The 15,002-nt window shown below is 39.0% G+C and overlaps 1 long non-coding RNA gene across 1 annotated transcript; it reads right to left on the reverse strand.

The window, feature by feature from the left end:
- Nucleotides 1-660: 660 nt before the first annotated feature.
- Nucleotides 661-14,621, reverse strand: LOC135224640 (uncharacterized). The gene is made up of 2 exons (XR_010316793.1): nt 14,466-14,621; nt 661-1,538 (listed from the first exon to the last, which is right to left on the reverse strand). It is a non-coding gene; the product is annotated as an uncharacterized LOC135224640 (long non-coding RNA).
- Between the last annotated feature and the right edge of the window lie 381 nt (nt 14,622-15,002).

Below are 15,002 nucleotides of genomic sequence, written 5' to 3' on the forward strand. Positions count from 1 at the left end.
ATGTGTCACTTCATGCAACCTCAATTAGGCTTAAATGAATATTGTTGATTATGGCTGATCCTAAAGGGAATCTACCTTGAGTATCTTCATATGTTTTCAAGCTAAATTTGATTAAATACTTTATTAAATAAAAGAATATATATTCAGGTTACTCTTTTTTTGTGTGTTGTATCACCATTTACCATTTAGTTTTACACTTGTAACACCATTAACACATTTATCACCAGCAAAAGGATAGTCATTTAGCCATCTTTATGAAATCTTCGAAAAAATTTTACGGCTCATAATATTATGACTATTACACTAATCACTTGAGTGATTAGTCATTTTTTACCTCCTTTTCTAGTATATAAATACATTCTAGTCACCCAGTTGCTGAATAACCCCTGGTTCCATGCAACGTAAAAAACACCATACAAATAAACGAACAAACATTCTAGTCACAGAACCTGAGTTTTTGGACGATTTAATATAAGCCTTCGATCATCTTAGAATAGCTTTTTCAAAGCTATAAAGTAAAATGCTTTTTTAGAGCATTATCAAAGAAGACATTCTTTTGCTGCAGAAGGTGGTCCACAGAGAAAGACAACGGTCATCCTGGTTAATAACATTTTTTTTTTTAATCTGAACTCACTCTTTTACAGGTAAATCATAACAAAATAAATCTGAACTCACTTTTAATGTGTCGCACATTAGTGATACATAATTTGCGGTAATTTTTCCGTCTCGTTGTAAGGTTTAGAATCCCCCTCCTCGAGCCCACAGATAATCCTTTCGCCAAATTCCACTCCCGCTTTGGAAGCGATCGTCGTGCAGGCTGACACTGCCAACGTCTCCGCAGCCAGCTGGACCAAGCTCTTTATGATCTTCTTCTTCTCTTCGTCCACCGTCAAATGGAGCGCCGAGGGCTGAATGTTCGACTTGGCAACCAAGGCCCCTGCGCCCTTCCCGAGGATCCCATCCACGATCACGCCTGCCACCGCATCCACCCATTTCCCGGCGTTCTTGGGGTCACTCAGGGCTTCAGAATGCCCTCCGGCTTGAACCTGCGAGAGACGCCGAACTCCGACAGAGTAATGATGCTGTCCATGGCAGAGCCGGCGGCCATGCCGCCCAGTGTGGCGCCCAAGGGCCCACCGACGAAAAAACCCGCCAATGCCGCCGGCTATGGCTGCGGACGTGTGAGACGACGCCTTCAAGGCAACGTCTCCCCTGTTCTTGTCCCCGCAGGCGTAGTGGATGCCGCCCTTCAGATGGCCTACCAACGGCACGCTATCCACGAGGCCGCCCACAACTCGCAGGAATTCTAACTGGGTCCTCCGGGCGGCGGCTTTGTCTCCTTTCGAGGCCTGGACTGCGGAGGTGACCTGGGAAACCACGGGGCATTGCCTTATGAACCTCTCCTGGGTCTCTTTGGCACCCTTCCGGTCGCCGAAGGCCGCCTGCACGAGAGACTTGAACTGGGACGCTACTGGTACCCAGTCGACCATTTTTGTTGATGTTCCTGGTTCAGGGATGAAGGAGTGGATGCTCAGTGCCTGAAATAAAAGGAGGAGAGGCTGAAACTTGAAAACTCCTTATATAATAATAATAATAATAATAATAATAATAATAATAATAATAATAATAATAATAATAATAATAATAATAATAAATGTGTGGCGCCGTGGAGGAGTGGGTTAGGTCGTCAATAGACTTAAGTCAAGTTAAGCAACATTGGCTCTGGTCAGTTGTTGGATGGGTGACCGCTCTCCTCGGCGTTGATTCCTTGGGAAAGGATAGGTAAATGAGTACCTATCCCTGATGGGGTAGGGTCCAGCTATGGGTTAAATAGCAAAACTCAGCAATGATGGAAAGAAATGAAGGAATAAACCACAACGACGTAAATGGAACCTCTGGCAACAGAGGAGCTTCGTCCGGCAACCAGGTATTCAACCCAATTGAAGGGGAAGACGGTCAGGTACTTGGAGGGGGGTCGCCTTCCATCAAGCAACTGATCACCACAACGACAGTAATCAACAGCTGAGATTGGAGCTACAGAGGCAAAAAGGAAGAAATGGGCAAGAGAAGAAAATAAGGAAATATGGAGATGCTACATCAGAAGCAACCCGACGGGAGAGAGGGATATAGAAGAAGATTGGTCAACATCTGGAATGAGAGGAATAACACCCCCCAAACAGAGCAGAGGCTGGCAGACCAAGTAAGGAACATAAAGAAAAAGAACTGGCTCTCCCCAACAGAAAGAGAAGAACTGGAAAGGGAAATGTCACACGACAACGAATTACACGAAGACGAACTGAGAAACGAAGCCACAGAAGACGACAGGGAGGATGAGGTATCAAACAACGACACACGAAGAAACACCGACGAAGTAACAGAGAGGACGGAATGGGTAGAAAAGATTAGACAATGGATGGAGCCAGATACAGAGAGAACAAAGATCCCCTCCATGAAAGCCTACAACACCAAGAAATTAAGGGAGAAAACAAGTGAGGTCAATGAAATAAATAGGGGCATAATACACACCACCAGTATCACAGAAACAAATAACTTGACATATGCAGAGCAAGATTAGTAGCAGAACTGATGGGAATTCGAAACACCAACACCACCAGCACAACCAACCCAACAGAAACCAAAACAGCAACCTCCTTGGAAAAGGCGCCTGGAAAAGCAAATCATGGTGATGAGATCTGACTTGAGTAAACTGAAAGAGATGGCAGAAAAAATGGGCTAAGAAGCAAGAAAACAAGGGAGGAACTCAACGAGAAATACAAAGTACAAGAGAGGGGACTAAACAACACAATAGAAGATGTAAAACAGAGGCTTAAGGCCAAAGCACATAAGATCCAACGGTACATGAACAGGAATAAGGGATACCAACAGAACAAACTATTCCCGAACCAACCAGAAAAGACTAGACAGCAACTAAGAGGGGGAAGACAACCACCCAGAAATTCCTGAAGCCGAACCAAGTAAGAGACTCTGGGAAAACATATGGAGCAATCCGGTATCACACAACAAACATGCAACATGGCTCCACCAGGAAGTCAAGGAAGAAGAAACAGGGAGAATAAAACAAAGATTCACAGACATCACGACAGACACAGTCAGACACCAACTAAAGAAAATGCCAAACTGGAAAGCCCCAGGTCCCGATGAAGTCCATGGATACTGGCTCAAAAACTTCAAGGCCCTACACCCACGAATAGCAGAACAACTCCAGCATGTATCTCAAATCACCAAGCACCCAAATGGATGACCACAGGAAGAACATCCTTAGTACAAAAAGACAAGAGTAAGGGAAATATAGCCAGTAACTACAGGCCTAATCACCTGCCTACCAATAATGTGGAAGTTACTAACAGGTATCATCAGTGGAAAGGCTATACAACTACCTAGAGGAGACAAACACCCCCATCCCCACCAACCGAAAAGGCTGCAGAAGGAAGTGTAGGGCACAAAAGACCAGCTCCTGATAGACAAAATGGTAATGAAGAACAGTAGGAGAAGGAAAACCAACCTAAGCATGGCATGGATAGACTATAAGAAAGCCTTCGACATGATACCACACACATGGCTAATAGAATGCCTGAAAATATATGGGGCAGAGGAAAATACCATCAGCTTCCTCAAAAATACAATGCGCAACTGGAATACAATACTTACAAGCTCTGGAATAAGACTAGCAGAGGTTAATATCAGGAGAGGGATCTTCCAGGGCGACTCACTGTCCCACTACTCTTCGTAGTAGCCATGATTCCCATGACAAAAGTACTACAGAAGATGGATGCCGGTACCAACTCAAGAAAAGAGGCAACAGAATCAACCATCTGATGTTCATGGACGACATCAAGCTGTATGGTAAGAGCATCAAGGAAATAGATACCCTAATCCAGACTGTAAGGATTGTATCTGGGGACATCAGGATGGAGTTTGGAATGAGAAAAATGCGCCTTAGTCAACATACAAAAAAGGCAAGAAAGTAACGAGAACTGAAGGGATAAAGCTACCAGATGGGAGCAACATCAAACACATAGATGAGACAGGATACAAATACCTGGGAATAATGGAAGGAGGAGATATAAAACACCAAGAGATGAAGGACACGATCAGGAAAGAATATATGCAGAGACTCAAGGCGATACTCAAGTCAAAACTCAACGCCGGAAATATGACAAAAGCCATAAACACATGGGCAGTGCCAGTAATCAGATACAGCGCAGGAATAGTGGACTGGACGAAGGCAGAACTCCGCAGCATAGATCAGAAAAACCAGGAAACATATGACAATACACAAAGCACTAACACCCAAGAGCAAATACGGACAGACTATACATAACACGAAAGGAAGGAGGGAGAGGACTACTAAGTATAGAGGACTGCGTCAACATCGAAAACAGAGCACTTGGGCAATATCTGAAAACCAGTGAAGACGAGTGGCTAAAGAGTGCATGGGAAGAAGGACTAATAAAAGCAGACGAAGACCCAGAAATATACAGAGACAGGAGAAAGACAGAAAGAACAGAGGACTGGCACAACAAACCAATGCACGGACAATACATGAGACAGACTAAAGAACTAGCCAGCGATGACAATTGGCAATGGCTACAGAGGGGAGAGCTAAAGAAGGAAACTGAAGGAATGATAACAGCGGCACAAGATCAGGCCCTAAGAACCAGATATGTTCAAAGTACGATAGACGGAAATAACATCTCTCCCATATGTAGGAAGTGCAATACGAAAAATGAAACCATAAACCACATAGCAAGTGAATGCCCGGCACTTGCACAGAACCAGTACAAAAAGAGGCATGATTCAGTGGCAAAAGCCCTCCACTGGAGCCTGTGCAAGAAACATCAGCTACTTGCAGTAATAAGTGGTACGAGCACCAACCTGAGGGAGTGATAGAAAACGATCAGGCAAAGATCCTCTGGGACTATGGTATCAGAACGGATAGGGTGATACGTGCAAACAGACCAGACGTGACGTTGATTGACAAAGTCAAGAAGAAAGTATCACTCATTGAAGTCGCAATACCATGGGACACCAGAGTTGAAGAAGAGAAAGAGGGAAAAATTGGATAAGTATCAAGATCTGAAAATAGAAATAAGAAGGATATGGGATATGCCAGTGGAAATTGTACCCATAATCATAGGAGCACTAGGCACGATCCCAAGATCCCTGAAAAGGAACCTAGAAAAACTAGAGGCTGAAGTAGCTCCAGGACTCATGCAGAAGATTGTGATCCTAGAAACGGCACACATAGTAAGAAGAGTGATGGACTCCTAAGGAGGCAGGATGCAACCCGGAACCCCACACTATAAATACCACCCAGTCGAATTGGAGGACTGTGATAGAGCAAAAAAAAAAAAAAAAAAAAAAAAAAAAAAAAAAAAAAATAATAATAATAATAATAATAATAATAATAGCACGAGTCTTCAAATGAAGAAACAAATCCAAAGTTATGTAAATGTACATATATTTAAATTTAAAACTCCAAGGATAGCTTTCGGGAATATGTTCGGTTCCCTTATCAATATATGTACATTTACATAACTGTGGATTTGTTTCTCCAATAATAATAATAATAATAATAATAATAATAATAATACAATACAATACTTACAAGCTCTGGAATAAGACTAGCAGAGGTTAATATCAGGAGAGGGATCTTCCAGGGCGACTCACTGTCCCCACTACTCTTCGTAGTAGCCATGATTCCCATGACAAAAGTACTACAGAAGATGGATGCCGGGTACCAACTCAAGAAAAGAGGCAACAAAATCAACCATCTGATGTTCATGGACGACATCAAGCTGTATGGTAAGAGCATCAAGGAAATAGATACCCTAATCCAGACTGTAAGGATTGTATCTGGGGACATCAGGATGGAGTTTGGAATAGAAAAATGCGCCTTAGTCAACATACAAAAAGGCAAAGTAACGAGAACTGAAGGGATAAAGCTACCAGATGGGAGCAACATCAAACACATAGATGAGACAGGATACAAATACCTGGGAATAATGGAAGGAGGAGATATAAAACACCAAGAGATGAAGGACACGATCAGGAAAGAATATATGCAGAGACTCAAGGCGATACTCAAGTCAAAACTCAACGCCGGAAATATGACAAAAGCCATAAACACATGGGCAGTGCCAGTAATCAGATACAGCGCAGGAATAGTGGAATGGACGAAGGCAGAACTCCGCAGCATAGATCAGAAAACCAGGAAACATATGACAATACACAAAGCACTACACCCAAGAGCAAATACAGACAGACTATACATAACACGAAAGGAAGGAGGGAGAGGACTACTAAGTATAGAGGACTGCGTCAACATCGAGAACAGAGCACTGGGGCAATATCTGAAAACCAGTGAAGACGAGTGGCTAAAGAGTGCATGGGAAGAAGGACTAATAAAAGTAGACGAAGACCCAGAAATATACAGAGACAGGAGAATGACAAACAGAACAGAGGACTGGCACAACAAACCAATGCACGGACAATACATGAGACAGACTAAAGAACTAGCCAGCGATGACAATTGGCAATGGCTACAGAGGGGAGAGCTAAAGAAGGAAACTGAAGGAATGATAACAGCGGCACAAGATCAGGCCCTAAGAACCAGATATCTCTCCCATATGTAGGAAGTGCAATACGAAAAATGAAACCATAAACCACATAGCAAGCGAATGCCCGGCACTTGCACAGAACCAGTACAAAAAGATGCATGATTCAGTGGCAAAAGCCCTCCACTGGAGCCTGTGCAAGAAACATCAGCTACCTTGCAGTAATAACGACCAGGCAAAGATCCTGTGAGACTATGGTATCAGAACGGATAGGGTGATACGTGCAAACAGACCAGACGTGACGTTGATTGACAAAGTCAAGAAGAAAGTATCACTCATTGATGTCGCAATACCATGGGACACCAGAGTTGAAGAAGAAAGAGACGGAAAAATGGAATAAGTATCAAGATCTGAAAATAGAAATAAGAAGGATATGGGATATGCCAGTGGAAATCGTACCCATAATCATAGGAGCACTAGGCACGATCCCAAGATCCCTGAAAAGGAATCTAGAAAAACTAGAGGCTGAAGTAGCTCCAGGACTCATGCAGAAGAGTGTGATCCTAGAAACGGCACACATAGTAAGAAAAGTGATGGACTCCTAAGGAGGCAGGATGCAACCCGGAACCCCACACTATAAATACCACCCAGTCGAATTGGAGGACTGTGATAGAGCAAAACAAAAAAATTAATAATAATAATAATAATAATAATAATAATAATGATAATAATGATAATAATAATAATTCGTGGTTTGCCGCACGATGTCGCGAGTTCGCACCTTCCCTGTGTGGGGTCTGCGGTGAGAGGTTGCAACCAACATTGTTTTGAAAACTGAATTTCAAGTCATTGGCCCCGTGGCCTTGTTCCATGTGAATAGGTTTCAGATACTGAAATGTCTAAATAAAAAAAAAAAATAATAATAATAATATAAATCTTGAGAATCTGGAAGTATATTATTGCATAATCATAAGTTTTTATAGGCGGTACAATTTCAGCTTCAAATACTTTTAATCACCAGATTTAATTTCAGACCCCTGATTTTGATTGTCATTTTTATCTATTGCTACATATTTTATTTTTTGATTACCTTTGACCATACGCTAAGAATTCACATCTTCCCTAAACTGAAGAGTAACACATGTATCATATATATATATATATATATATATAATATATATATATATATATATATGTGTGTGTGTGTGTGTGTGTGTGTGTGTGTGTGTGTGTGTGTGTGTGTGTGTATTTTGTAAACTGTGGGATTTTACATAGTCTATATTAACAGTTTATACCCTATAATAATAACGATGATGAGGACAAGAATATTGATGAAAAAATATAACATTAATACCATTGCTTTTGCATTAATATTCTGCCTTCATTAATAACTTTACTCCTGTTGGCCATTTCAACTTTTTTTACCTCTGTAGGTTTCCCCAGAAGGCAAAGCAATTCTCAAGGGCTGGGGAAACGGTGACGCCCTTTAAAAACTAAATAAAAACATCGTGTGTTGAAAAGGCAGTGAATTACATAAAATATTCCATGTTTGTAAGAGCAAGTTCATTCAAACCTTTCCGTTATTATGACCTAAACCTCAGTTGAGGTTTTCTCCTTGAAGTGACAGTTCTTTCGCAGAGAGACCTTACCTTACTTTACAGACCTTACATCTTGTTCGGGTTGCCCCAGGTCCCTCAGTGTGAGGCACCTCTAATGTCTACCAGAGAGTTGCTAGTACATCTTCCGGTATATTTTGCATCTTCCAATCTTGGATGGTCTGGGATGCAGTTTAGATATTTGTCGAGTTTATTCTTAAACACATCTACGCCCACTCCTGATATATTCCTCAGATGAGCTGGCAACGCATTGAATAGACGCTGCATTATCGATGCTGGTGCGTAGTGGATTAATATCCAGTGTGCTTTCCTTATTTTTCCTGCTATAGTTTTGGGCACTATTAATCTACCTCTGCTTCCTCTTTCTGATATTTTTAGCTCCATGATGTTTTCGGCTATTCCTTCTATCTGTTTCCATGCCTGAATTATCATGTAGCGTTCTCTTCTCCTTTCTAGACTATATAATTTTAAAAGTTAAAGTTGTAGTCTTTCCCAGTAGTCAAGATCCTTAACTTCATCTATTCTAGCTGTAAAGGACCTTTGTACACTCTTTATTTGTGCAATATCCTTTTGATAGTGTGGGTACCATATCATATTGCAATATTCAAGTGGACTACGAACATACGTTTTATAAAGCATAATCATGTGTTCAGCTTTTCTTGTTTTGTTTTGAAGTGCCGTAACAACATTCCCATTTTTGCTTTACATTTTGCCAATAGAATTGCTACTTGATCATTGCATAACGTTCCTATTCATCATCACACCAAGGTCTTTAACTGATTCCTTATTTGTGATTGTCTCATTATTAGATCCCCTATATGCATATAGCTTTCCTTCTCTGTCTCCATAATTTATTGATTCAAATTTATCAGAGTTAAATGCAATCCTATTTACCTATGCCCAATCATATACTTTGTTAAGGTCTCTTTGTAGCGCGTTCCTATCTTCATCACAAGTAATTTCTCTACTTATTCTTGTGTCATCGACGAAACTACTCACTACCGAATCCTTAACATTACTGTCTATGTCTGCAATCATAATAACAAACAGTAATGTAGCTAAGACCGTACCTTGTGGCACACCGGATATTGCCTCAGCTTCATCCGATTTCTCATCGTTTGCAATAACTATCTGTTTTCTGTTGTGTAAAAATTCTTTTAACCATCTTCCTACTTTTTCCACTATATTAAGTTTTCCAATTTTCTTCGCTAATATATTATGATCTACCTTGTCAAAAGCTTTTGCAAAGTCTAGATAAACCACATCTGTTTCATTTCCGCTTTTCATATTTTTGTATATGTTCTCACAGTGGACTAACAGTTGGGTTTGTGTACTTTTTCCAGGTACGAAACCATGTTGTCCTATATTAAACAAATTATTTTTTATTAAATGTTTCATAATATTTTTCTTCATTACCCTTTCATACACTTTCATAATATGTGATGTTTGACTCACGGGCCTATAATTACTTGCCTCTAGTCTTGATCCACTTTTGAAAGTAGGGGTAATATATGCTAATTTGTGCTCATCATAAATCTTGCCTGTATCTACACTTTGTCTTAATAATATTGCAAGTGGCTTTGCGATAGAATGAACTACTTTCTTTAACAAAATAGCAGGGACACAATCAGGCCCTGCAGCAGCTCCATTTTTAATTTCATAAATAGCCTGCACAATATCAGCTTCATTAATATATATGTCTGCTAAATATTCACTATTTTCATCCCTTACTTCTATATCATTATCTTCATTATCAATTCTAAGGGTGAATTCTCTCTTATATCGTTCTGCCAATATGTAGCATATTTCCTTTTTTTTCATTCGGTAATCTCCCTTCAATTCTTAGAGGGCCTATTTCTATTCTTCTTTTATTCATCTTTTTCGCATACGAGCACATAGTTATTTGTTCGCTTGATATTTACTTTACTAGGGTTTTTTCTTTCAAGTCCCGTTTTTCATTTTCTTTGATTGTTACAATCTTGTGTTTCTGCATTTTCTTTTTTTTACCTTACTTTTTATTTCGATCACTTTCCATGCATTTTTTTCTTTTGCAAGACCTTTTTTCCAATTTCTGATTTTCTGGAACAAAATCCTTCTGTCTCTTGGTATGCATGACTGATGTTTACTTTTCTTCTTTCGTATATATCTATCCACTAATATTTTATATAATATCTCCGTATTTACCTTTATATCATCACTTACGAAAATGTTATCCCAATCTTTGTTTAATTCTTCATTTATTTCTGACCATTTGTATTTTCCATATCCTTCCCACTTTTTCATTTCTTGCTTATCTCTGTTTTCACTTGCTTTGGAATGGACTGTTAATTCTATATGATATTATGGTCTGAAATACTTCGCATAATAAAAAACTATTATTTCTTTAACATAATTCATCTCGTTCACAAATACTAGGTCTAAGGTATTTTCCTTTCTTGTTGGCAGGTGATATTCTAGTAGCATATCTAATAGCTTTTCGAATTGCCTCTTATCTTCTGCACCACTATTACTCTCTTTTTTATATGTATAAATACAACCACAATCTCCTATTCGTTCTTTCCAGTCTACGAAAGGAAAGTTAAAGTCTCCGGATAGGAGAATAGTCCAGTCCTTGTGATTTCTACATATATCATCATTTTTTCTATTATTGTGTCAAACCTCTTTAGTATTAGTGGGGTTCTATTATATTTAACTAGTGGTTTTCATTAACTTTTTCAAATTCAATTCTACCGCTATTAGTTCACATTCTGAGTTACTATATTTCTCATATATTTTTCCTTGTTTTTTTTTTTTTTTGTTTTTTTTTTTTTTTTTTTGTCTTTTCCCATATATCGCGGTTCCCCCTTGATTCCTATTTTTCTATCTGATCTATAACTTTGGAACCCTTTTATTTGATCGTCATTCCCAGTCTCTTAGGAATACCAGAGAGAGAGAGAGAGAGAGAGAGAGAGAGAGAGAGAGAGAGAGAGAGAGAGAGAGTATATGTTTATGTGAGGGTACGATGAATGATACTCGTTTTCTGTGAACTCCCGTCACTGCTTCCTAGAACATGGAAAAAATTGTCCGCAGACTACGTTATATATTACCTCTCTCTCTCTCTCTCTCTCTCTCTCTCTCTCTCTCTCTCTCTCTCTCTCTCTCTCCCCAACACAATTTCATCGAATTTTACTGCGAATATCGATATAACGGCTTTATCTATTCCATTTTTTCTTTATATTGTAAACTGAAATAGTGTTCACGATATAAAATTGCCACAATGATTTATCGATAAATTTTTAGTCTTTCTAATAAAATTAAATAATTTTACCTTGAAAATGATTCGAAATCAGAAGTATTGACATGAGAAATTACCGAACTATTATTTTAATAACAGGTGCTGTTATTAAAAGAATAAATAATAATAATAACCATAATAATAGGAAGAAAAAACATATTAAGTTAAATTTATGTTTCTTCAGTGTCCGTGTGATATCACGCAATGAAGATGATAGCATCCCAGTTTATCTTAAGCAAGAAAGAACATGTTAAAGGTGTAAAATGTTCACGTTTACAGTGTACAAATAACAGGAAGAAAACGGTTACATAAAAATCCACTTACTGGGTTTTTTTCTCATGTTGGCAACTGGAATGGAGTTGTTCGTCGATTTTAGCAATATATATAATAATAATAATAATAATAATAATAATAATAATAATAATAATAATAATAATAATAATATCCTCTTTATCTTTCTTGCTCCAAATTAACAGTAATGATGATATAGTTCACGTTCATACTCCAAAGTAAATAATAATAATGATAATAATAATAATAATAATAATAATAATAATAATAATAATAATTAATAATAATAATATTCCCATGACAAAAGTACTACAGAAGATGGATGCCGGGTACCAACTCAAGAAAAGAGGCAACAGAATCAACCATCTGATGTTCAGGACGACATCAAGCTGTATGGTAAGAGCATCAAGGAAATAGATACCCTAATCCAGACTGTAAGGATTGTATCTGGGGACATCAGGATGGAGTTTGGAATAGAAAAATGCGCCTTAGTCAACATACAAAAGGCAAAGTAACGAGAACTGAAGGGATAAAGTTACCAGATGGGAGCAACATCAAACACATAGATGAGACAGGATACAATACCTTGGAATAATTGAAGGAGGAGATATAAAACACCAAGAGATGAAGGACCGATCAGGAAAGAATATATGCAGAGACTCAAGGCGATACTCAAGTCAAAACTCAACGCCGGAAATACGATAAAGCCATAAACACACATGGGCAGTGCCAGTAATCAGATACAGCGCAGGATAGTCGAATGGACGGAAGACAGAACTCCGCAGCATAGATCAGAAAACCAGAAACAAATGACAATACACAAAGCACTACACCCAAGAGCAAATACGGGCAGACTATACATAACACGAAAGGAAGGAGGGAGAGGACTACTAAGTATAGAGGACTGCGTTAACATCGAAAAACAGAGCACTGGGGCAATATCTAAAAACCAGTGAAGACGAGTGGCTAAAGAGTGCATGGGAAGAAGGACTAATAAAAGTAGACGAAGACCCAGAAATATACAGAGACAGGAGAAAGACAGAAAGAACAGAGGACTGGCACAACAAACCAATGCACGGACAATACATGAGACAGACTAAAGAACTAGCCAGCGATGACAATTGGCAATGGCTACAGAGGGGAGAGCTAAAGAAGGAAACTGAAGGAATGATAACAGCGGCACAAGATCAGGCCCTAAGAACCAGATATGTTCAAGTACGATAGACGGAAATAACATCTCTCCCATATGTAGGAAGTGCAATACGAAAAATGAAACCATAAACCACATAGCAAGTGAATGCCCGGCACTTGCACAGAACCAGTACAAAAAGAGGCATGATTCAGTGGCAAAAGCCCTCCACTGGAGCCTGTGCAAGAAACATCAGCTACCTTGCAGTAATAAGTGGTACGAGCACCAACCTGAGGGAGTGATAGAAAACGATCAGGCAAAGATCCTCTGGGACTATGGTATCAGAACGGATAGGGTGATACGTGCAAACAGACAGACGTGACGTTGATTGACAAAGTCAAGAAGAAAGTATCACTCATTGACGTCGCAATACCATGGGACACCAGAGTTGAAGAGAAAGAGACGGGAAAACAATGGATAAGTATCAAGATCTGAAAATAGAAATAAGAAGGATATGGGATATGCCAGTGGAAATCGTACCCATAATCATAGGAGCACTAGGCACGATCCCAAGATCCCTGAAAAGGAATCTAGAAAAAACTAGAGGCTGAAGTAGCTCCAGGACTCATGCAGAAGAGTGTGATCCTAGAAACGGCACACATAGTAAGAAAAGAGTGATGTACTCTAAGGGAGGCAGGATGCAACCCGGAACCCCACACTATAAATACCACCAGTCGAATTGGAGGACTGTGATAGAGCAAAAAAAAAAAAAAAAAAAAATAATAATAATAATAATAAATAATAATAATAATGTTGAATAAAATGGCAGAATTCAGCGAATTAATCTTATAGATTAATTCGCTGAATTCTGCCATTTTATTCAACAGAATTTGTTTAAAAGAGGGTCTTCTTCCAAAATAATAATAATAATAATGCTAAACAGTAAAAAAATCAAGCTTAGATTACTAGACCGTGAAGGGGTCGACTTCAGGTAACTTCTGCTAATGTCAGTGTTATGTGTGTCATATGTCTATTTTCTTTTAATTACTTATTAATAATGCGCATGGTGTACTTTCCAATAAAGAAGGTTACTATTTAAGAGCAAGAAACAAATTTAATTTACTGGTCTGTCTCCCAGGCAACGATGCGTGTCGTACCGTAACAACATTTTTGTGTCTAGTCGGGTAGTCTCTGTTGCACTGGCTTAAAGTTTTGAGATCAGTGGCAAGAAAACATTGAAAGAAACACAAAAAACTAGTGTTGTGAACTATCCTCTTCTGCCTCAGCGTCGGGGGCGCTGCTATTTTCTTGTTTTTCTTTTTTCTTTTTTTTTTTTTTTTTGTCGTCGTCTTGTCAGCTGATTTCCTCATGCTCATATTAGTGCAGTGACGCGACACAACAAGCTCGAATTCCGCTTTTCAGAAAGTTAAACGTCGTCGAAATAACAACGTGAGTGATTCACATACACGATGCACAGATCATGAAAGTTTCCCATAGCCGCAACTCGCAACATAAACAGCACTGGAACTCTGATCAGGAGCTTCGTTAGCCCTCAAGAATTGTCTCGGATTACTTACTTGAACTGAGAAGCTGAAAAGTCACATCATGGAGAGTAGGCGAGTGACGGCATAACTCGGCAAGAAGAAAAAAACTGCTTTTCAAAGAAGACAACACTCAGTGCGCGTCAAGGTGTCAGTGAGCACTCCCCAACTCGCATATTCAGTGTTGCCAAGGAAAAAATTCATTGTTTACAAACACGCACGTCATATTATATAAATGCAAATCTGTTAATTATTTTACATTTTTCCAACTTATAATCATCGATATAAATTAACCCTTATTCTTCCTGTGTTGCTATGAGGCTCAGTTCTTGATTTATTAATGATATAATGGGGATTTCGTGAAACGAGGTTTGGTAACGCTGGGATTAGAATTTGGCACTTGTTACCCTAACTGCGTGCACCCACCCGTAGCACCTGAATCTTCGTCAGGAAAGGTATGTATAGAATGAAGTCGCGTCATTTGACATGTTGCATCATTACACACACACTTATATATATATATATATATATATATATATATATATATATATATATATATATATATATATTGGC

The sequence above is a fragment of the Macrobrachium nipponense genome, chromosome 12, assembly GCF_015104395.2.
Source record: "Macrobrachium nipponense isolate FS-2020 chromosome 12, ASM1510439v2, whole genome shotgun sequence".
Classification (NCBI taxonomy): domain Eukaryota; kingdom Metazoa; phylum Arthropoda; class Malacostraca; order Decapoda; family Palaemonidae; genus Macrobrachium; species Macrobrachium nipponense.